This window comes from Halichoerus grypus, chromosome X (assembly GCF_964656455.1).
Source record: "Halichoerus grypus chromosome X, mHalGry1.hap1.1, whole genome shotgun sequence".
In the NCBI taxonomy this organism is placed as follows: Eukaryota; Metazoa; Chordata; class Mammalia; order Carnivora; family Phocidae; genus Halichoerus; species Halichoerus grypus.
Window position 1 is genome coordinate 16,211,915 of NC_135727.1, and position 24,470 is coordinate 16,236,384.

Consider the following 24,470-nt stretch of genomic DNA (forward strand, 5'->3'; position numbering starts at 1 on the left):
TTGGGCTATTATGCATAATGCTGCTATGAATATTTGTGTACAAGTTGTTGTATGGACATATGTTTCAGCTCTCTTGGATAAGTGAAAATTATTAAGGGAAACCTCCTTTAGAATGGAGTCATTTGTCATTGTCAGTTGTAGCTCCAACAGGAAGAGAGAGACCTTGTGTAAGGGTACTACTTTACTACCCCAGAGGGACTAAGGCAGGCTTCCTTCTCACCCTGGCAACAGCCCAGCCAATGAGAGACAGTCACAGCTCAGCCAATGAGAAGCCAGTATACTTGGAACTCCCAGTTTACTCCAATGGACTTCTTGTTTACAACAGCCCCCCCCCCCCACTGCCCCCTTTCTTCTGTTAGAGTCTTCTTCCTCTTCTTCGTTCTCTGGATTTGCCTATGGTTTTATCTTAACTTGCTTGTGGAGGATTGCAACTCTGTGCTATTCCTGAAGAAACCCATGTTTGCTGGTAAAATAACTGAGCGTTTATTTATTTTTATTTTAGATTTTATTTATTTGAGAGGGAGAGTGAGTGAGAGAGAGCACAAGCAGGGTGCAGAGGGAGAAGCAGACTCCCCGCTGAGCAGGAAGCCTGATGTGGGGCTTGATCCCTGGACTCCGGGATCATGACCTGAGCTGAAGGCAGACGCTTAACTGACTGAGCCACCCAGGTGCCCCTGGCAGTTTTATTTTTAAGGTTAATAAATACATACCTAGGAGTGGAGTTGCTGGGTCAAATGGTAACTACATCTTTAAGCTTTGGAGGAACTGCCAAACTGTTTTCCAAAGTGGCTGCACTATTTTACACTCCGGAGGGAAATGCATAAGGGTTTGGATTTCCCCATATCCTCGTCAACACTTGTCTTTTTTAGTATAGTCACGCTGGTGTGTGTGAAGTGGTATTTCATTGTAGATTTTGCATTCCCCCCCAGATGACTAATGATGTTTGTCAATTTCTGCAAAAAAGCCAGCTGGGATTTTGATAGGGATTGCACTGAATTTGTAGATCAATTTGGGGAGTATTGTCATCTTCACCAATTAAGTCTTCTAATGCATAAACATGGGATGTCTTTCAATATCTTTAGGCCTTCTTTAAACAATGTTTTATAGTTTCCAGAGTATAGGTTTTATACTTTTTTGTTGTTAAATTTATTCCCGAGTGTTTCATTTTTTTTTTTTTTTGATGCTGTTATAAATGGAATTGTTTTCTTAATTTCACCAGTGGATTGTTCATTGTTAGTGTGTAGAATTACAATTAATTTTTACATATTGATCTTGTACCCCGCAGCTTTGTTGACCTCGTTTATTAGTTCCGATAGGTTTATTTGTAGGTTCTGTAGGATCTTTCATACACAAAATCATGTCATCTGCAAGTAGAGATAGTTTTACTTTTTTCTTTCCAGTCTGGATGCCTTTTATTTCTTTTTCTTGCCTGAACCTCCAGAACAATGTTGAGTCAAAGTGGTAAGAACGGACATCCTTGTCCTATATCTGAGCGTAGAGAGAGAGCTTCCAGGTTTTCATCATTCAGTATGTTAGCTGTAGATTTTTGTAGAGGAAGGTCCTCTCTGTTACTAGTTTGTTGAGTGTTTTTCTCATGCAGAGATGTTGGATTTTGTCAAATGTTTTTTCTGAGTGTATTGAGATGATCATGTGTCCTTTATTGACATAGACACTCTACATCAACCCTATTGATACCTTGTAGGATATTGTTTGTCTGATGTTAAATTATCCTTGCATTCTTGGAATAAATCCCACCTGATCAGATGTATAATACTTCTTATATGTGTATATGTTGCCAGATTCAGTTTGCTAGTATTATGTTGAGGATTTTTGCGTCTACATTCATAGGAGGTATTTTTTTTTTTTAAAGATTTTATTTATTTGAGAGAGAGAGAATGAGAGAGAGCGAGTACATGAGAGGGGGGAGGGTCAGAGGGAGAAGCAGACTCCCTGCCGAGCAGGGAGCCCGATGCGGGACTCGATCCAGGGACTCCAGGATCATGACCTGAGCCGAAGGCAGTCGCTTAACCAACTGAGCCACCCAGGCGCCCCCATAGGAGGTATTGATTATAGTTTTCTTGTGGTGTCTTTGTTTGGCTTTGGTATCAGTATCAGTATAGTATACTGGCCTGACTGAATGAGTTAGGGAGAGTTTCCTCCTCTTCTACTTTTTGGAAGAGCTTGTGAAGAATTGATATTAATTCTTCTATAAATGTTTGATGAAATTCACCAGTGAAGCCAGCTGGTCCCGGGCTTTTCTTTGTGTGGAATTTAAAAATTACTAAATCAATCTCTTTACTTATTATAGGTCTATTCAGATTTCCTATTTTTTCTTGAGTCAGTTTCAGTAGTTTGTGTCTTTCTAGGAATCCACTTATAATCCTTGTAATTTCTTTTTTTTAATCCTTGTAATTTCTATAAAATCAGTAGTAATGTACCTTCTTTCATTTCTGATTTTAGTAATCTGAGTCTTCTCTCTCTTTCCCTTGGTCAGTCTCAAAAAAGGCTTGTGAATTTTATTGATATTTTCGTTTCAAAGAAACGACTTTTTGTTTGGTTGTATTGTTTTTCTGTTCTTTGTCTAACTGGAGTCTTCTCTTTTTTTAAAATTGATTTCTTATTGTATGTTCCTACCTCATAATCTATTAAAATTTTATGTGCTACTTTTCCTTTTTTATCTTTGAAAATTGTATTTGTGTTTGGTTTATATTTTTGTTTTTCTCAACTTTTTATTTTGAAATATTTCAAACCTCTAGACAAAAACAGTATCATGAAAACCCATATACCCCTCACCTAGATTCATCTATTGTTAATATTTTTCCACATTTGCTTTACCTGTGTATGGATGTCTATGTCTTTACCTTCCTATCTCTCTGAACCATTTGATAGTTATAGTTGCAGATGATAGGATGCTTCACCCCTAAATACTCCAAACATGCATTTCCTAAAAACTAGGGCATATGCTCGCATAACCAGAGTACGATGATCACACTTGGGAAATTTAATCTTGATATAGTAATACTATCATTGAATTTGCATCCACAATCAAATTTCCCCAGTTGTCCCAGTAATATCCTTTAGAGCTGTTTGTATTTATTTATTTTGTTAAGGACTCTTTTTTAAGATTTTATTTTTAAGTAATCTCTACACCCAACGTAGGGCTCGAACTTACAACCCCGAGATCAAGAGTTCGGGCTCTACTGAGTCAGCTGGGTGCCCCTAGATCTGTTTTTAAATCAGAATCCAATGGAGAATTAATCATGGCGTGTCATGTCTCTTTAGTCTACTTTGTTTTTTTTTTATTAATTTTTTTTTAAAGATTTCACTTATTTATTTGAGAGAGAGAATGAGATAGAGAGAGCATGAGGGGGGGAGGGTCAGAGGGAGAAACAGACTCCCTGCTGAGCAGGGAGCCTGATGCAGGACTCGATCCCGGAACTCCAGGATCATGACCTGAGCCGAAGGCAGTCGCCCAACCAACTGAGCCGCCCAGGCGCCCTCTTTAGTCTACTTTGATCTAGAATAACTTCCCAGCCTGTTTTTGCTTTCATGATATTGACATTTTGAAGAATCCAGATCAGTTACCTTCTAGAAAGTCCCTTAATCTGGATTTGTCTGACGGTTTACATATTGGCAAGTATACAACATATGTGTTCTTCTTAGTGCGTCATATCAGAAGGCACGTGATGTCAGCTTGTCCCATTATTATAATGTGAGGTTTGATCACTTGGTTTTGAGTGGTTTCCAGCAGACTTCTCCATTGTAAGGGTTCCTTTCCCCCTTGTAATTAGTAAGGAATCTGTGAAGCGATATTTTGAGACTATTTGAACACCCTATTCCTCAACCTGCTTTCACTTGATAGTTTTAGCATCCACTGATGCATTTCGCTTGAGTCAGTTATTACTGTGGCAGTTATAAAATGATGATTTTCTATTTCTGTCATCTCTTTCACATTTCTTTTTTTTTTTTTTTTTAAAGATTTTATTTATTTGACAGAGAGACACAGCGAGAGAAGGAACACAAGGCAGAGGGAGTGGAGAGGGAGAAGCAGGCTTCCCGCTGAGCAGAGAGCCCGATGCGGGGCTCGATCCCAGGACCCTGGGATCATGACCTGAGCCGAAGGCAGACGCTTAACGACTGAGCCACCCAGGCACCCCATCTTTCACATTTCTTAGCTGGAATTCTCCAATCAATAAGAGCTCTCCCTTCTCCTCCCACCTCTTTTTGAACTTTTTTTTCAGTATCTGTATGGACTCATGGGTTCTTTATTTATTATTATTCAGTGTGTTAAAATCCATTCCTGTCCTTATTCATTTTGATGCTCAAATTATCCCAAATGCGTCTAGTGGGGGCCCCTTCCAGCTGGCTGCTGTGTCCTTTTTACATGGTCTATCCATTTTTGAGCATTTCCTTGCTTTCTGACATAAAAAGATATTCCAAGCTCAGTTCATTTTTTCCTCTCCCTGAACATAGAATGAGTCAGTTCTCCAAGGAGGTCTAGCACCTCTTCATGGGGCATAGTGTGGTGGACATGGAGATGTACAGATCACCCTTCAGGAAAGGACTTGTTGGGGCACCTGGGTGGCTCAGTCGTTTGAGCACCCTACTCTTGATCTCAGCTCAGGTCTTGATCTCATGGTCGTGAGTTCGAGCCCCACGTTGGGCTCCGCGCTGGGCATGGAGCCTACTTAAAAAAAAAAAAAAAAAAAAAAGGAAAGGAACGGACTTGCTGCCCAGCTGTGGGGCGTGTGGTCAGTGGGGTGCCTGCAGCTGTCAGCTCCTCCAGGGCCTGCCTCAGATGCCGAACCACTTCGCCTAAGTGCATGCCCTTCCTGGGGCAGCCCACATCCAGTGACTGAGTGGGATAGCGGTATAAAGGCCCAGCTTTTCAACTGGAGGCAGGACCCTCTGTTAGGGCAAAGTGCAGCTCCAGAGCTCCCTGTTGGGTTGACTGAAGCTTTGTCAGGCCTGAATCTTGTTTCTCTTCTCAATCCTGCTTCCTCCTCCATCTTTACACATTCATCGATCCCTAGTAATTACCTTGTACTTCACACTCCATCCCAGCACTGTTTCCAGAGAACCCAACTTGAGGCATGTGGTATTTAGTATACAAGATCTAGGTGCTGTGTGCTCATTGCAACTGGGATGTCATTGCTTCTAGGCCCTTCCAGTAGACAGATATATATTTTTAAATAATGAGTTCGCACTAATAGCTGTGTTCAATCCAACATCACATGGTTCTTCCTCTCCTTTCCCCATTATATAGTTTGTATTTCCCTTTACTCATGGTGAAAACCCTGACTCCCAACGTATGTACTCATTTGCAATGTATTGAATTATTTGCTGTATCTAATGATACCCCACAAAATAGCTTCAGAATTGTTACAGCAATATATTACCAATAATAAACCTACTAAAAATCTTCAAGATTGCTTTACAGCTATTTTAAAAATCTATATAATGTATCCCACTGAAGGCGTGCAGTGAGAGTACTGTAGCAAAAGTGACTGGACTAAATGTCCAATATATGGAATAAATCCCACTGTGTAGTTATATCTTCAATGTGTTGTGCAATTAGGTTAATTTATTTGTTTATATTGAATTTTAGCGTTTTTTTCTCACATTGATTCAATTTTTTGAATATATAAAATATAAATGTAACTAACAGACAAAATATACAAAAATATACTCAGAAGAGTCCCATTGCCCTTTCTTGCATTCTATTTGCATCTAGTCCCTTTAGGTAATCAATTTTCTTTTTTTTTTTTAAGATTTTATTTATTTATTTGACAGAGAGAGACACAGCGAGAGAGGGAACACAAGCAGGGGGAGTGGGAGAGGGAGAAGCAGGCTTCCTGCTGAGCAGGGAGCCCGATGCGGGACTCGATCCCAGGACCCTGGGATCATGACCTGAGCCGAAGGGAGATGCGTAACGACTGAGCCACCCAGGTGCCCCTACGTAATCAATTTTCTTAATTTCTGGTTTATCCTTCCCACAAAATATATTTTGCAGATATTAGCAGATACATAAAAAGATACCTTTTTACACACAAAAGGTAACATACTGTATATAATATTTTGCATCTTGCAAACACAATACAGTCTATGATGATATAATACACGGTTACTTGAAAGTCCTTTTTCGATTGTTCTGTTGTCTCCATTTTTCAGATATTGGGTCTGTTGATCACTTGTCCTGGTGCCCAACTTCCCATAAATGTCACAGATTTGGTTTTGGAGCTAATTGTCTATGGGGATTTCCTTGCATGCCCGTCCCCGTGAGGGGGGTTTCTCTGTTGCCTCAGGTCTGGCCTCTCAAGTTAGCAGCAGCTCAGCTCACGGGTTCTTTCTATAAGATTTCACAGTTCTAACGCCCATACTCACGGGGCACAAACCCAGATGCAGGTGCCATGTTGGTTAGAGTTTTCTGACACAGCTTTGCCTAAAGCAGGCAGGAGATCCTGGCCCAATCCTGGCGGGTGGACAGAGCTCTTTCAGCCATTGCTGTCAGGGAGAAAGCATGGTTTTAGGCCCCGGCTTCACACTGGGATCCTGGTTCCAATCCTGTACCACATACTGAGCAAGTCTGGCTCCATTGCGCCAGGGACTTGAAGCCCCGGTCCCAACTGCCCATGGCTTCCCACTGTAGTTTGCTTCTCTGTTTTGGTCCGTGCCAGTTTTCCTCTCACAATCGATTGTTATGTACTTTTAAATACATCTTTAAAGACCTTATGGATCATTCTTACGTGTTTGAAATAGCGTGGGGGAGAATTTTGCATGTGTTTGCTTCACCATCTTGACATGAAACCATACATTCATTTGTTCAGTGAATATTTATTGAGACCTACTATGTGCCAAGCACTGGTCCAGGGTCTTGGGACACCAAAACAAATTCAAGAAATGATCATAGGTAGTCAAAGCTCACTTTTCTTTCGCTTTATGCTTTGTTTATTAAAAATGTGCACTTTGCCTTCATAATCCAATAAAACCTTTCAAATACATTGGGATTGCTAGGATCTCTTGAAGGAGTGCTCACCTCACCCATTTCCTCCTCCCTCACCTCTACTTGAATATACACTCTCAAAATAAAAGAAGCTTTCCTAAAGAAAATAAAAACGCACCCTGAGAAGAAAAGCTTTTCCTTTATTCCTTTAATCCTTCCTTTGGATGCCCAGGAGCCTTTAAATGCTAAAGTACACCACAGGAGACTGCTTCTGGTAAAATAAATAAATAAATAACAACCCTGCCACCTACTCAGTATTCTGTATCACGCCCTAAGACCTCTTATGTAGACCGAGTCTTGGCTTTTTTTTAATGGTAAATTATCTTAAGGAATCCACCTGTGATGGTGAATTCTGGCTTCCGGGCAGACCTCTTACTTATGTGGCCACCCTCCCAGCATTTCTCCTCTGACGGATATGTACTTAGGCCTTGCGTGACATTTTTCCTGATTATTGTGTTTTACGTCTTCTTATCCTCTGGAAATGCTAAAATTGGATGCATTTTCAGTCTCTGGTTCAATGCTGAGACAAAAGGCCTCCTCTGCTCTTTGATATTTAGCAGGCTGATGTGCTGACTAATTCTGCAACAGCTTTCTGTATTAGTTCAGTTGCTAAATATAGCAGTGGACATGGTGTCTGATAAAAGCAAGTTAATTAAACATTACTCTTCAGCCATTAATATTTCAGTTGTTCACTGTTGAAGCACAACAATATCATTGTAGAAAAAGCAATTCACAGCAACAACACATGCATCCTCAGAATACTTAAATGTCACAGTCAACCATTTTTCTGCGACTTCAGAACTGAAAGCCACTGATAACTGCAAAACATTTTTTTTCCCCAAAATGCGGTCTCCCACACATCGGAGGCTAATGTTCCTGTTTTCGAATTCTGAGGGCTAAGGGAAGCCAGACCCACCGAGGAAGAGCCAGCTTAGGCTTGGGAGGGTTGTTCTGGCTGGGCTTAAATCATGTCAGTGTAATTGTTTTCTTAGTCCAGACTCTACCACGTATGCTTACGTACCAATAGGCGCAGCTCCTCTCGGCCTGGGCGCCCCGAGCTTGGAGTCAGCTGAATCCTAACAGCAGGTGAACTCTGAAGAGCTGGGTAATTTCTGTTGTGTATCCATGAAGGGGTTTGGCAATACTGAACAAAAATGGAGGCAAATGAAGTCTTGACTTGTTTTCTAGACTGGAATAATTTAGGAGTGAGAGCCAGTGTCGGTGGAGATCAGGCCTATATTTGGGAACTGGGTATGAAGTGATTCTTTGTAAAGCTCACCCTGGAGACAGCCATGAAGAGGGTGGGGAGGACAGTGACTGAAGATACCGTTAGTTGGAGGCACTTTTTCTTTTCTGGGTCCCCCACCCCCCCATATCTCAGCTCAGATAGCATATCATGAATGGCTGTGAATTCAGTACAGATATAAACTGCCTTAATTCTATGGGGTTTTTTGGTAAGCAAGGCAGGAATAAAGAAAGAAGGAAAACTAGTTCATGCTTGTTGACTGCTCTGTGCCCGGCATTGTTTTAAGAACTTCACATGTATAGTCTCATTGAAACTTTACAGTAACCCTGTGAAGGAGGTGCTCTATTATCCTGTTTCATAGATGATGAAACTGAAGGCTCAGAGAAGTTAAGCAACTTGCCAAGGGTCACACAGTTGTTAAGAGGGGTTGTGAGTATTCAAGCCCCGGGCACTTTGAATCACTAAGCTGACATAGATAGACTTCTTTTCATTTCCGTGTTCCTTGCCATTGCATATCATGTTTTTTTTTAACGATCTTATTTATTTATTTATTTGAGGGGCGCCTGGGTGGCTCAGTCGTTAAGCATCTGCCTTCAGCTCGGGTCATGATCCCAGAGTCCTGGGATCGAGCCCCGCATCGGGCTCCCCGCTCGGCAGGGAGCCTGCTTCTCCCTCTCCCTCTGCTTGCTGCTCCCCCTACTTGTGCTCGTTCTCTCTGTGTCAAATAAATAAATAATCTTAAAAAAAAGATTTTATTTATTTACTTATTTGAGAGAGAGAGAGAGAGGGAGGGAGAGAACAAATGGGGGCAGGGAGAGGGACAAGCAGACTCCATGCTGAGCGCAGAGACCACTCTGAGGTTGTGACCTGAGCCGAAATGGAGAGTTGGATGATCCACCAACTGAGCAACCCAGGCGCCCCTCATATAATGCTGTTTAGAGGTTCTGGATCATGATTTACCATTGGCTTAGGTCATCGTTTGGGGGAATGTTTGATCAAAAATTGGCACGATTTCCTTCTCCCTGTCACTTTCAGTAAATCAAGTGAGTGGAAATTTCAGAACTCTGCGAGGGCAGCCAGGAGTTCTCAGTGGAACCACTTTAGTTTTTTCTGTTTTTTGGTTTTTTGTTCATTTTAAATTGTATTTATTTATTTTATTTATTATTGAAGTATAGTTGACATATAATGTTTCAGGTGTACAACACAGTGATACGACAATTCTACGCATCACTCAATGCTCACCACGATAAGTGTAGTCATACAATGTTATTATAATATTATTATAATTAATTAGTCGAATCAGTAAGTATTTATTCACTTACTACTACTGTATCTGCTGCAGAAGACTCGGAAAAAATTTAAGGCATGACCAATGTAATGGAAAGCCTTCCAATGGCTTCTAAAGCAGAATAAAATCTGAACTTCTTGCCATGACCTACAGGGCCTCGCATGTCTGGCCCCTGCCTCCCCTCCCCATCACAGCTCCTACCAGCTTCCCCCTCTCCCTGTGCTCCAGCTATACTGGCTTTTCCTTCGTGAAACACACTAAGCTTAGTTCTACCTCAGGGCCTTTGCACTTGCCTTTCTCTCTGCCCAGAACAACCTTCCTCTACAACTCATATGGCTGGTTCCTTGCCATCAAGTCTTCTCTAAGTACCCTATCTCAGTAGTACCCAGCCCCAGGTCACTATCACAGATCTTCTTTTATATCTTCATAGTGCCTGTAACTATTGGACCTAGTTTTGTTCATTTGCTTATTGTCTCTGTCTCCCATGAGAATGTGAACTGCACAAGGGATTTTTGTCTCTTGTTTTCTGTGCTATCCCAAGTGCCTAGAACAGTACCAGGCATCTAGCAAGTGCTCAAATAAATATTGATTGAATGAATGAATGATTAAGTGCTAACTTACTTGTTACCCAGATATGTAAGTAAATCATAGGGGTTCCAAAGAAAAGGAGGGAAATGAAAGAAAAATTTAAAGAGGAGGTCAGAGTTCAACTGGAAGATAGTTTTTTTTTTAAAGGTTTATTTATTTGAGAGAGAGAGAGGAGAGAAAGAGAGCATGTGCAAGCTGGGGAAGGGGTAGAGAGAGAGGGGGAGAGAGAATCCTCAAGGAGACTCCCAGCTGAGCATGGAGCCTGATGCAGGGCTGGATCCCAGGACCCTGAGATCATGACCTGAGTTGAAACCAAGAGTTGGATGCTTAACTGACTGAGCCACCCAGACGCCCCTCAACTGGGAGATAGGTTTTATTTTTTTTATTTTTTAATTTTTTTAAGATTTTATTTATTTATTTGAAAGAGAGAGAGAGGGAGAGAGCACAGAGGGAGAGGGAGAAGCAGACTCCCCGCTGAGCAGGGAGCCCGATGCGGGGCTCGATCCCAGGACCCTGGGATCATTACCTGAGCTGAAGGCAGACGCTTAACGACTGAGCCACCCAGGCGCCCCTGGGAGATAGGTTTTAAAAAATGATGATTCAGGGGCTCCTGGGTGGCGCAGTTGGTTGAGCTTCTGACTCTTGGTTTCAGCTCAGGTCACGATCTCAGGATCATGAGATGGGGCCCCGCGTCGGGCTTGGTGCCGGCCATGGGGCCTGCTTGAGATTCTCTCTCACCCCCTCCCTCTGCCCCTCCTTGCTTGTTCTTGCGCTCTCTAAAAATAAATAAATAAATAAATCTTTAGGGGCGCCTGGGTGGCTCAGTCGTTAAGCGTCTGCCTTCGGCTCAGGTCATGGTCCCAGGGTCCTGGGATCGAGCCCTGCATCCAGCTCCCTGCTCGGCAGGAAGCCTGCTTCTCCCTCTCCCACTCCCCCTGCTTGTGTTCCCTCTCTCGCTGTCTCTGTCAAATAAATAAATAAAATCTTTAAAACAAAATAAATAAAAATAAAAAATAAATAAATAAATCTTTAAAAAGTAAAAAAAAATAAGAAATGATGATTCAGAGCACATTTTCTTGGTTTTAGATGTGACTGATCTTTGTTTCGCTGTGGCTTGTCTAGCTCATCTGTCGGTTAATCATGTTTAAAAAGCCTAAGTACATCATGAGGATGCCATCAAACAAGAAAAGCTTCTGAAATTTTAGAATAATTAGCCCTGTCTGATAAGTAATACTTTTGGTGTTTGAGTCGAAACAAATTGAGAAATTGATAACTAGTCAGTTGTTGACGAATTTTGAGCGGTAATGATTTCTCCACATCTCTGGCGAGGACTGAATGTGCTCAGGAGTCTCAGGCTCAGAGGCCTGGTCGGGGGTCGGGGGGGCACCAGGGCACTCCTGCAGGGAAGGCCTCGACAACCCGGGGCATGCATGCCCCCGTATAGGCCATGTGGCAGTGTGGGCCTAACATGGCCAGCTCTGCCGCTTTTCTTCCAAGAGAGGCCAGAAATCCAGACTTTTATGTGAAACTGCTTGATTTTTCAATGCTGGCAACTAATCTAAATAGTTTTAAAATACCACAGGGGCCAAATAAAACATGTCTACGGGCTGAACTTGGCTCACAGTGTCCTGCCCTGGCTTTCTAAAGTTCCTTCCAACTTCTCAAATGCCTCCAGTCCATGAAATTTCTTTTTTAAAGTTGACACATAATCTGGGTAAACATTTTAGAACGCTGATTAGCAGAGAAACCTCTTTTTTTTTTAAGATGGAAAGAAGACATCGTTTCAAGTCAAATAAATTAATGTTCACTGTGTACTTGAGTTCTGACCAATATACTAGATGTTTTGATAAAGTTGTTGGCTATTTAAGTAAGCACAGAGCAAGGGGAGCCAGCAGTCTGAAGACAGAAGGAGTATGCTTGCTGGTCGGGGTGTCTTAAATTAAAGCCAAGATGAGGAAGAGATGGAGAGACCAGCCTCTCTATGTGAAGGGTTGGTGTGAATTTATGTTTCGTGCAAAACCCCAAATTCATCCAAAACTTTAACAGCAGAGTTCTCATCTTGGTCTTTGAGAAAATTTTAATCACATTGGAACAGACTATCAGTTCATTTTTTAAAAAAGATTTTATTTATTTATTTGAGAGAGAAAGAGAGAGAGAGAGAGCACAAGTGGGAGGAGGGGCAGAGGCAGGGGGAGAAGCAGGCTTCCCGCGGAGCAGGGAGCCCAACGTGGGGCTCGATCCCAGGACCCTGGGATCGTGACCTGAGCCGAAGGCAGGCGCTTAACAACTGAGCCACCCAGGCACTCAGACTCTAAGTTCATTAAAGAAAGGAGGAAATTGATACCAGCGCCCAGGAATTTTCCATGCCCTCTAGAAGAATGATATAGAAATACCCACTCATCCAGGAAGCATACTGAATACTTTATTACAATGACCATACAACTTTCTAGAAGAACCAAAGTAAGCAGTTTCACATTAACTTTTCTCAGATAGGATGGGGTTGGTTTGGAATTTTTATGATAATATTAACTCCATTAGTGAAGTCAGTTGTTTCCATATTACCAAAACATACTAATAGGATAATTTTTTTCAGTTTTATTACTGCGCAGACCATTGCAAAACATTGGGACTCCTGAAAACAACAACCTAAAAATATTACCAACCTTTGATTTTAAACTTAGAGGTTGACTATGGTGATTTTTTTAACGTCTTATTCAAAATGTTACAGTAACAGAAACAAGGGTTGGCGAGGCTGTGGAGAAAAAGGAACCGTACCTCTTGCACTGTGGGTGGGAACGCAAACTGGTGCGGCCACTGTGGAAAACAGCACGGAGGTGCCTCAGAAAGTTAAAAATAGAACTACCCTATGATTCAGTAATCCCACTACAGGGTATTTAGCCCCCCCCCAAAAAAAAACAATAATTCAAAGGGATATGTGCACCCCTATATATTTTTTTTAAGATTTTATTTATTTATTTGACAGAGAGAGAGACAGCGAGAGAGGGAACACAAGCAAGGGGAGTGGGAGAGGGAGAAGCAGGCTTCCCGCGGAGCAGGGAGCCCGAGGTGGGGCTCGATCCCAGGACCCTGGGATCATGACCTGAGCCAAAGGCAGACGGTTAATGACTGAGCCACCCAGGCACCCCTGTGCACCCCTATATCTATAGCAGTATTACTTACAATAGCCAAGAATATAGAAGCAGCCCAAGTGTCCATCGATTGATGAATGGATAAAGAAGAGGTGGTATGTATGTGTGTGTATCTATCTATCTGATGGAATATTATTCAGCCATAAAAAATAATGAAAGCTTGCCATTTGCAACATGTATGGAGCTAAAGAGTATTCTGCTAAGCAAAATAAGTCAGTCAGAGAAAGACAAATACCATGATTTCATTCACATGTGGAACTTAAGAAACAAAACAAATGAGCAAAGAAAAAGAGAGACAAACCAAGAAACAGACTCTTAACTCTAGAGAACAAACTAATGGTCACCAGAGGGGAGCGGGGTGGGGGGCTGGGTGAAACAGGTGATGGGGATTAAGGAGGGCACTTGCTGTGATGAGCACTGGGTGATGTAAGGAGGTGTTGAATCACTATATTGTACGCCTGAAACTAATATTACACATATGTTAACTATACCAGAATTAAAATTAAAAAGAAACTTAAAATAAGTTACACCAACAATTTGAAAATAAAATTATGAAAAATTACATTTACAATAGCATCAAAAAGAATAAATTACTAAGGAATAAATTTAACAAAAAAGGTATAAAACTTGTACTCTGAAAAGTACAAAGCACTGTATGAATTAAAGAAGACCTAAATAAGTGAAAGACATTCCACATTCATGGAAGCAAAAGATTTCATATTGTTAAAATAGCAATACTCCCCAACTGCTCTACAAATTCAATGCAATCCTTATCAAAATTCCAACAGTCTTTTTTTTCTTTTGCAGAAATGGCAAAGCCCATTCTCAAATCCATATGCAATCACTAGGGGCCCTGAATAGTCAAAACAATACTGAGAAAGAATACAGTTGGAATACTAACACTTCCCAATATCAAAATTTACTCTGTACCTCTGAAACAAATAATGCAATATATGTTAAGAAAAAAAAAAAAAAAGAAGATAGCAGGAGGGGAAGAATGAAGGGGGGGAAATCGGAGGGGGAGACGAACCATGAGAGACGATGGACTCTGAGAAACAGACTGAGGGTTCTGGGGGGGGGTGGGAGGATGGGTTAGCCTGGTGATGGGTATTAAAGAGGGCACGTTCTGCATGGAGCAATGGGTGTTATGCACAAACAATGAATCATGGAACACTACATCAAAAACTAATGATGTAATGTATGGTGATTAACATAACAATAAAAAATTTTTTAAAAATTTACTACAAAGCTATAGCAATGGAAACTGTGGTACTGGCATAAGGGTAGATATAGAACAATGGAATGAAATCGAGAGTTAAGAAATTAACCCATACATCTATGATCAATTGATTTTCTTTTTTATTTATTTTTATATTTTTGAGCGAGAGAGACAACCCAAAGAGAGAGAGAGAGAGCAAGGTAAGGAGGGGCAGAGGCAGAGGGAGAGGGAGAGAGAAACTTTAGCAAACTCTGCTCAGCACAGAGCCTGACGCAGGGCTCAATCTCACGACCCTGAGATCAGGACCTGAGCTGAAACCAAGAGTTGGACACTTAACTGATGGCACCACCCAGGTGTCCTGGAGAGAGAGAATCTTAAGCAGGCTCCACACTGGGGGCTCAGTCTCACGACCCTGAGATCATGACCTGAGCCAAAATCAAGAGTCAGATGCTCACCCAGGCGCCCCTATGATCAATTGATTTTCAACAAGGGTGCCAAGATTATTCAATGGAGAAAGAGTAGTGTCTTCAACAAATGGTGGTGGGACAACTGAATATCCACATGCAAAAGGATGAAGTTGGACCCCTACCTCACACCATATACAAATATTAACTCAGAATGGATTAAAGACCTAAAAGTAAGAGCTAAACTATAAAACTTTTGAAAGAAAATATAGGAGTAAATCTTGGTGACTTTGGGTTAGGCAAAACCTTGTTAAATATGACACCAAAGGCACAAGTGACAAAAAATAATAGATAAATTGGACGCCATTAAAACTAACAACTTTTGTGCTTCAAAAGGGCACCATCAAGGAAGTGAAAAAACAGCCAACAAAATGTGAGAACACATTTGCAAATCATATACCTTGGAAGGTACTTGTATACAGAACATATAAAGAACACTTAAAACTCAATAATAAAAAGACAACCCAAATAAAATATGGACAAAGAACTAGAATAGACATTTCTCCAAATAAGACCTACAAATCGCCAATGAGCACATGAAAAGATGCTCAAAATCACTAATTACTAGGGAAATGCAAATCAAAACCACAAGGAGAGAGTAGATCTTAAAAATTCCCATCTCTGGGGCGCCTGGGTGGCTCAGTCATTAAGCGTCTGCCTTCGGCTCAGGTCATGATCCCAGGGTCCTGGGATCAAGCCCTGCATTGGGCTCCCTGCTCCGCAGGAAACCTGCTTCTCCCTCTCTCACTCCCCCTGCTTGTGTTCCCTCTCTCGCTGTCGCTCTCTCTGTGTCAAATAAATAAAATCTTTAAAAAAAAAAAAAATTCCCATCTCCTGGGGCGCCTGGCTGGCTCAGTCGGTAGAGCATGCAGCTCTTGATCTCAGGGTCATGAATTCAAGCCCCATGTTGGGTGCAGAGATTGCTTAAACAAATAAACTTTAAAAAATTCCCCTCACAAGGAAAAACAAATTGTAACTATGTGAGGTAATGGATGTCAACTAAACTTACCGTGCTAATTATTTTGCAATGTGTACATTATGTCATTATGTCTTATACCTTAAAGTAATACAATGTTATATGTCAGTTATATCTCAATATAACTGGAAAAAAATAGAATGAAAAAGCATTTTAAAAAGAAGGATAAGGGGCACCTGGGTGGCTCAGTCGGTTAAGCGCCTGCCTGCGGCTCAGGGGTCCTGGGATCAAGCCCCATCTCCGGCTCTCTGCTCAGCGGGGAGTCTGCTTCTCCCTCTCCCTCTGTGCTCTCTTTTGTTCTCTCTCAAGTAAATAAATAAAATCTTTAAAAAAAATAAAAAGAAGGATACGGAGACATTAGAACCCTTGTACACTGTTGGTGGGAATGCAAAAATGATGCAACCAGTATGGAAAACAGTATGACAGTTTCTCAAAAAATGACATAAAAAATTACCATATGATCCAGCAATTCCACTTCTGGGTATGTACCCAAAATAATTTAAAGCAGGTTGTTGAAGAGATACTTGTACATGTCTGTTCATAGCAGCATTATTCACAATAACCAAGTGTCCATTGATGGATGAATGGGTAAACGAAATGCAGTGTAGACATACAATGGAATATTATTCAGCCTTAAAAAGAAAACTGTGATGCATGTACAACCAGGATGAACCTTGAAGAATTATGCTAAGTGATGTAAGCCAGTCACAAAAAGACTAATACTGTACGATTCCACTTACATGAGGTACTAAGAGTAGTTGAATTCACAGAGACAGAAAGTAGAATGGTGACCTCCAGGGGCTGGGGGGAGGGGAGAATGGGGAGTTGTTGTTTAATGGGGACAGCGTTTCAGTTTTGCAAAATGAAAAAAGTTCTGGAGGTGGATGGGGGTAATGGTCACACAACAATGTGAGTGTACTTAATGCCCCTGAGCTGTACACTTAAAAATGGTTAACATGGTCAATTTTCTGTTATGTGTATTTTACACAATTAGAAATAATTTTTTTGAAATAATTTTTTAAAAATTGGCAAAGGGGGCGCCTGGGTGGCTCAGTCGGTGAAGCGTCTGCCTTCGGCTCAGGTCATGATCCCGGGGTCCTGGGATCGAGTCCCTCATCGGGCTCCCTGCTCAGTGAGGAGCCTGCTTCTCCCTCTACCCCTCCCCCCTGCTCATGATCTCTGTCTCTGTCTCTCTCTCTCTCGCTCTCAAATAAATAAATAAAGAATTGGCAAAGGGTCTGAATAGATATTTCTCCAAGGAAGATGTACAAATGGCCAATAATCACGTGAAAAGTGCTCAACATCATTGGCTGCCAGGGAAACGGGGATCAAAGCCATAATGACATGGCGCCTGGCTGGCTCTGTCGGTAGAGCATGTGACTCTTAATCTCGGGGTTGTGAGTTTGGGCCCCACATTGGGCGTAGGGCTTACTTACTTAAAAAAAGAAAACCAGGGGCGCCTGGGTGGCTCAGATGGTTAAATGTCTGCCTTCGGCTCAGGTCATGATCCCGGGGTCCTCTGATCGAGCCCCGCATCGGGCTCCCTGCATGGCGGGGAGCCTGCTTCTCCCTCTCCTTCTGCTGCTCCCCCTGCTTGTGCTCTCCCACCCTCTCTGTCAAATAAATAAATAAAATCTTAAAAAAAAAAACCATAATGACATGCCACATCACACCTACTACGATGGCTATAACAAAAAAGACAGACAATAGCTAGTATTCACGAGGATGTGGAGAAATGGGAACTTTCCTATATTACTGATGGAATGAAAAATGTGCAGCCACTTTGGAAGACAGCTTGGTGGCTCCTCAAAAAATTAAATGTGGAGTTATCATGTGTCCCAGCGATTCCACCCCTAGGTACCTAGGCAAGAGAAACGAAAAGAGATGTTTCTCAAAAAATGTTCAGAGCAACATTATTCCTAGTAGTCAGAAGCAGAAACAAACTAAATGTTATTCAACTGCTGAATGGGTAAATAAAATGTGGTATTTTCATACGATGGAATATTATTTGTCAATAAAAACTAACGAAGTACTGATACGTGCTATAAATATGGATGCGTCTTGAAAACTATTCACAACCCCTTCCACATACATATTTATGGTTCCATTCATATGAAATGTCCAGAATAGGTTGATCTATAGAGACAGACAGTAGATAACTGTTTGCCTAGGGTGGGGGCTTTGGGGAGGAAATAGGGAGCATCTACAAATGGCTACAGGGTTCCCTTTTTGGGGTGATGAAAATGTTCTAAGACTGATCGTGGTGATGACCACACAATTCTCTGGATATACTCTACAAGCCACCGAACTGTACACTTTAAGTGGGCAAATTGCTTGGTATGTGAATTATATCTCAATAAAGCTATGAAACTGTGATAATATTCTTCCACATTTACAGAAATCACAGATTTATTGATTTCCCAAGCATCGATGGGGTACCTACTATAGGCCACGCATTGGGCTAGCTGCCCGGCGAGCCAAAAGACTACGTTTGACATCAGGACCGTCTCAAAGAGCTTTCAGCGCAGGACATGTGCACTCTAAAGCATGGAAGAAAGTGGAGACTGAACCCAAAGAGGTACCAAAAGTTATGATGAGGGTAAGAGAAATTCTTCATGGAGGAGGTACCGCCTGGGGTAATGAAGGTTAGTGGGATTTTAACAGGTATATTCAGTGAGAAAGGCATTCCAGCCGTGTGTGGGGAGGAGGGGTAAGGGGGGATGGAGGGTAGCAAAGCACAGCAGGAACAGTGGATGTGAGAAGCACCTATTGTGCTGAGGAAATGTCAAGTACCCTAAGGTACCCTAGGTACCCTAAGGCAGGACAGGCAGGTTAGGTCATACCCTGGGGAGCACTGAATGCCATGCTAAAGAGTCTGGACTTGGCTTACCGGGCAAGAGGGAAACACGAAGGCTTTCGAGCAGGAGAGTGACATGATCAGAACTGTGCTTTAGACAGACACCCTTGTCCCCCCACCCCACCTCCACCCCGACCCTCACCCTCACCCTGAATCACTCAGTGCCAAATACACATCTTGTCCTCCAGCGAGAGACCCGAGCAAGGGACCTAGAGAGGCTTGTGACCCGACAGCAGACACGGCGCCCGTGAAGCTGAAACGTCAGAACAATAGGCGTATTCTGTCTCTCGCACATCTGTCTCTGAAGCTGCCGGAAGATATGCGGGAGGAGAACTTGAGGGAATATCTAATATTATGGAGAAGTTACAAAGAATTTAGGGTATGTGGATGATAGATAAGGTCAAAGAAAACAAGGCAAAAGGTTAAGTAGAAGTTCCAGGAAAAAAATATATTAGAAGAAAGAAAAAAAATCATACTTTATCACTTGACTCCACAGTAAATGATATTAACATCGTTGTAATGGTGTAAACACTTGTTTTATTTTAAAATATAATTACTTACAACTATGAATTCTAAGATGGTTAGATTTCATCTAGTTAGTGCTCTTCCAGCATAACAAGAAGTCAATAGATAATGTCTGAGACTGATGAATCCAGAAATACCAATAAAATCATACTGTAAAGAAGTGTGATCGTAACTATTAGCAGAAAGAGCAAAAAGTATTAAGTAGTTGCTTCTGTGGAGTACAACTAGGTTGTGAGAAAAGGTGAGTAGAGGGGCTGTGGCTTTTCATTATGTGATATTGGATTCTGAAGTATTTGTTTTTTATAATATTCATATATTAACACATATTTTAAATGATGTGATTATAAAAAAAAATCGAACTCTGGATGTTCTTTGATGGTGGACCTGCAGAGGGTTGAAACCCAATTAGAAGGATCGTGTGACAGTCCTGACAAGAGATAGCAAGGGTCTGACCTAGGCTGGCTAGGCAAACAAATGTTCAGCCAGATTTGTTCAATCCATATTCGGGAAGACCTTTTACTGTGAGGAGTCTCGTTGCAATGTTATCTCCTTCAGAGTGGGGACCTTGTCTATTTTGTTCACTGCTGTCTCCCCAGCAACTAGCAGAGTGCCTGGCACCTGTTGAAGCTTGATAACGTGTTTGCTGAGTGAAGGAATGAATAAATCTTGACACACTTTTGCAAGGCCAGATTGCGTTCTTTCGGATTCCTCAGGTGATGCTTATTTTAGAAAACGAATGCTTTCTCAGATAGCAACAGAATGATAGCGCCAAGCCCTTGTCTCTCCTTTCTTGATTAACATAACAATAAAAAAATTTAAAAAAAAAAGAAAAGACAGAATAGAGTGGAACCACTGAATCGGATGGAAAGCAGGACCCAGCGGGCTTCGGGAGCACAGAGGAGCTCTGTAACGTTGCCGTGTGTTCCCAGGTAGAGGGTTAGAGGGCAGGGATCACAGGGCTTGTTCAATATGCCCCCAAGAGCCTGAGGCTTTCCAAGATCCCATTCTTTTATCTTTAGCAAATAGACCCCGATCAAATGCAGGGTTGAAAAACCAAGATCTGCATATTTTCAAACAAGGTGTTTTAATAGAATTGTGTAGAGAATCCCCACAGGCTTAACTGGGATTTGAGTTCAAGAGGCTAGGTGCCTGAGAAGTATGATATCAAGTTATACAACTGTCTATAAGCAGTGCCAAAGGAGTTCTGCATCTAAGTATTACAAAATAAGAAAGATGTTGGTTACCCCGTGGCTGAAAACAACTGAGCGTATATTTGGTCTGCAAGCCCACTTCCTGAATCCCCTTGGAACTCTGAAGATTTAACTTTTTTTTTTTTTAATTATGTGTTTATTTGAGAGAGAGAGAGAGCGGGGGGGAGGGGCAGAGTGAGAGGGAGAGAGGGTCTCAGGCAGACTCCATACCGGACACAGAGCCCCGTGCAGTGCTCGATCTCACGACCCTGGGATCGTGACCTGAGCTGAAACCAAGAGTTGGCCGCTTGACCGACTGCGCCACCCAGAGGCCCCTGAAGATTTAACTTCTAAGCAGAAGTTTCCATGGTAAAGGACACAAGCATGGCTAGATTGTATATAAACCACACCATTCGAGCAACCGCCGGGCAGGTTACAGGCTAAATGAATTCATGCATGTGTAATGGCTGCAAATCCCTAGACAGTTAAGTTTAGGGTCTGATTTTTTAAAATAAGGATTTTATGTATTTGTCAGAGAGAGAGAGAGAGAGCACACAAGCAGGGGGAGTGGCAGGCAAAAGGAGAAGCAGGCTCCCCGCTGAGCAGGGAGCCCGATGTCGGGCTCGATCAGGCTTGATCCCAGGACCCCGGGATCATGACCTGAGCCGAAGGCAGACACTTAACCGACTGAGCCACCCAGGCGCCCCAGGGCCTGATTATTTGAGTGTGACATGACATTGTATCTACAAACTAAAAAACATCTGTTAAGTGCATGAAGACAAGCTACCGAGGCGAGCTGCCAGCTACAGGGGAGGAAGACGAGAATCATGGCAGTGGCAGAGGGGTGCTGGGTGGGGACCGGGCTTGGTTTCCATCCCTCCCTCCCTACTTGCCACCATTGATTTCTCAATTTCCCAGCCAGGTCCTCTCTGCCACAACTCTGAGTGGCTGCCCCACCCCAGAGAATATCTCCCTTGAAACTTGGGATCCTCCCAGCTCGCTCCAACTTGTAGCAGTTAACCCGGCTAATTCCCGTTAACCTCTGGAATTTCTAAGCTAGTCAATGTAGCTTGTATTATATGGTTTGGTTTCATTGCTACTTTTATAATATGAAAAATATTTTTTGAATTAGGAGTTGGGAGAATGCTCAAGAATGAGAAACTGTTTGTATTTTCACAGTGCACACAAGGCATAAAATATGTTTCTCAACATTGCAGCTGTTAAGTAACACAGCTTTCCAGTCTCTTAAACATTTGCTTATGCACTTCTGCATTCCTACGATACAATTCAAACGTTGTGCTGAAGGCCTCCATGATTTAGGTGCACAATAGGGAAAACCATTTCTCATTTATTCTTATTCCTTTTGCTATAGACTGAATATTTTTTTTAAGATTTTATTTATTTATTTGACAGAGAGAGAGAGAGAACACAAGCCAGAGGGGAGAGGCAGAGGGAGAAGCAGACTCCTGGCTGAGCAGAGAGCCCGATGTGGGGCTTGATCCCAGGACCCTGGGATCATGACCTGAACTGAAGGCAGACATTTAACCCACTGAGCCCCCAGGAGCCCTATAGACTGAATATTTGTGGCCCCCCCCTCCGCCATCTTCATTCATATGTTTAAACCTAACCCTCAATCTGATGTATTATAAGGCGGGTCTTTGGGAGGTGAAGAGGTCATGAGGTGGAGCCTCCATGATGGGTTTCATGTCCTTAAAAAAGAGACCCCAGAGAGCTTCCTCGCCCCTTCTGCTATGGGAGGACATAGCAAGAAGATGGCTGTCTGTGAACCAGGAAGTGGGCTCTCACCAGACACCGAATCTGTTGGATCCTTGATCTTGGACTCCCAGCCTCCAGAACTGTGAGTAATACATTTCTACTGTTCATAGAGCCACTCACTCTGTGGTCTTTTTTTCAAGTAGCCCAAATGGGCCAAAGTATCTTGGGAATCAGGAGCCAACACCATCGTGATTCTAGACTAGACAGTTCAAAGCTGAAAGTGTTAACTCAAGAAGAGGTGAGCATGGTGTTTTGTCCTAAACACAAATGCTAAGGCTCTGTCATTTGTCCCGTGTTGGGGCCTGTGCTGGGTACTGGGTGTATGGAAGCCAACAAGATAGACCTGTTTCCTGCCCTCATGATGCTCACAGTCTAGTAAGGAGAACCAGACCATAAACAAGAAAACAAAGGAAGAGCATTTCAGGTTGTGAGCAGAGCTATGGCAGACATAAACATGGAGGTATGGTAAGAGTCACCTGGGGCATGGGGGGACTACTATGGAGGTTCAACATTTTTCATTTGAATATGACAGCCTTGCCCTGAGAACTTTTCAGTCTAGTGAGGGAGACAGACTAAAAACAAGTAGACAAAAAAAAATGAACCTAACTGTGGGTTATGATAAAATAAACAAACAAAGCAACAAAGGATGGTCAGAGGTCTCTCTGGGGGGGCGGGGAGGGGGTGTGCTAATTCAGCAGAGGCCTCGTAGGGGAGAAGAAACCAAGGAGCCCAGAGCTGGGGAAAGAACATTCCAAGCAGCGGGAACAGAAAATTGAAAGTTTCCAAGATGGGGAGAAGCTGGTCATTTCCAGAAAGGAGACCAGTGTGGCCTAGTGAACAAAAGGTGGATTGGAAGGAAACAGGTGGAAGCGTTAGACAAGGACCAGCTCCAGCGCACGGTGAGGAGTGGGGTTCTTGTTCTATCTAAGTGCACTAAGAAAATGTAAATGTTGCTTAGAGTCTACTGTTCCTTGGCCTTCTGTTCCAGACTGGCTCTTTCTCTGTAAACTGTCATGGGGCACATGGGTACAGGTTGTCAGTGAGAAAATAAGTTAGCCTTGGCCTTCAACATGTCATAGACATCCAGCTGAATATTTGAAGACGGTGGTTATATGCAGACCTATCCTTGTAGATCATTATGGCCAAGCGACCTGGTCAGCCAAGTGAAGCTTGAGTCCGTTGCCCCTTCACTTTCTTTGAAATAGCTAGCAAGGATGGCATTTTCTTTCTTTTTTTTTTTTTAAGATTTTATTTATTTATTTATTTAACAGAGAGAGACACAGCGAGAGAGGGAACACAAGCAGGGGGAGTGGGAGAGGGAGAAGCAGGCCTCCCGCTGAGCAAGGAGCCCGATGCGGGGCTCGATCCCAGGGTCCTGGGATCATGACCTGAGCCGAAGGCAGACGCTTAACGACTGAGCCACCCCGGCGCCCCAGGATGGCTTTTCAACAAGGAGTCATATTTGTTATGTTCGTACTGTTTTCCTCTGTTAAGAGGTGACTAAGGTAGTTTGGTCAGTAACATAAGGGGATGTGAAGTGGGTCACATAAATCCATGTCATATAACAAGATCAAAAATAATCAACAGATAAAGTTCATGACCAAGGGAAACAATGGGTAGGAAAAAAACATGACAGTGGAAAGCTAAAACAGTATGCTGAAATTCTACAAGTGGTTCACAAACCTAGATACGGGCTGTCTGGTAGGCAAAGAAAAGAAGGAAGCAAGACCAAATTCATAAGGTCTATAAGATAAACCATAGTTTTGCTCAAGATAACTGCAGTTTTTCCTGGTTTGGAAGCCTGAGAAAAATGTCACTCACGGGTCCTTCTAGATTGGGGACATTGTGCTCAGGTGGACCTATGTTTTTTGTTTTTGTTTTTTTAAAGCAGCTTTATCGAGGTATCATTTACAAACCATAAAGTCACCTGTTTTTTTTTTAAAGATTTTATTTTTTTAAGTAATCTCTGCACCCAGTGTGGAGCTTAAACTCACAACCCCAAGATCAAGAGTCTCACGTTCTACCAACTGAGTCAGCCAGGTGCCCCGAAATTCACCTATTTTTTTAAGGTTTTATTTATTTATTTATTTATTTATTTATTTGGGGGGGTGGGGAGGAACAGAAGGGGAGGGAGAGGAAGGGGGAAAGACTCTCAGGCAGATTCTTTGCTGAGCGTCGAGCCCATGCGG

At 42.4% G+C, this 24,470-nt stretch overlaps 1 long non-coding RNA gene across 3 annotated transcripts in view; it reads left to right on the top strand.

The window, feature by feature from the left end:
* The first annotated feature begins 345 nt into the window (after positions 1–345).
* LOC118539594 (uncharacterized) overlaps positions 346–24,470 on the top strand; it is a 48,477-nt gene continuing 24,352 nt past the window's right edge. For 2 of the 3 annotated variants that reach the window (XR_013444507.1, XR_013444508.1), the window contains exons 1-3: positions 346–466; positions 18,332–18,532; positions 22,225–22,363. This is a non-coding gene — a long non-coding RNA (uncharacterized LOC118539594). Of the gene's footprint in view, positions 467–18,331; positions 18,533–18,978; positions 20,277–22,224; positions 22,364–24,470 lie in introns of those variants that run through there. The other variant, XR_004919247.2, reaches the window with a different exon arrangement.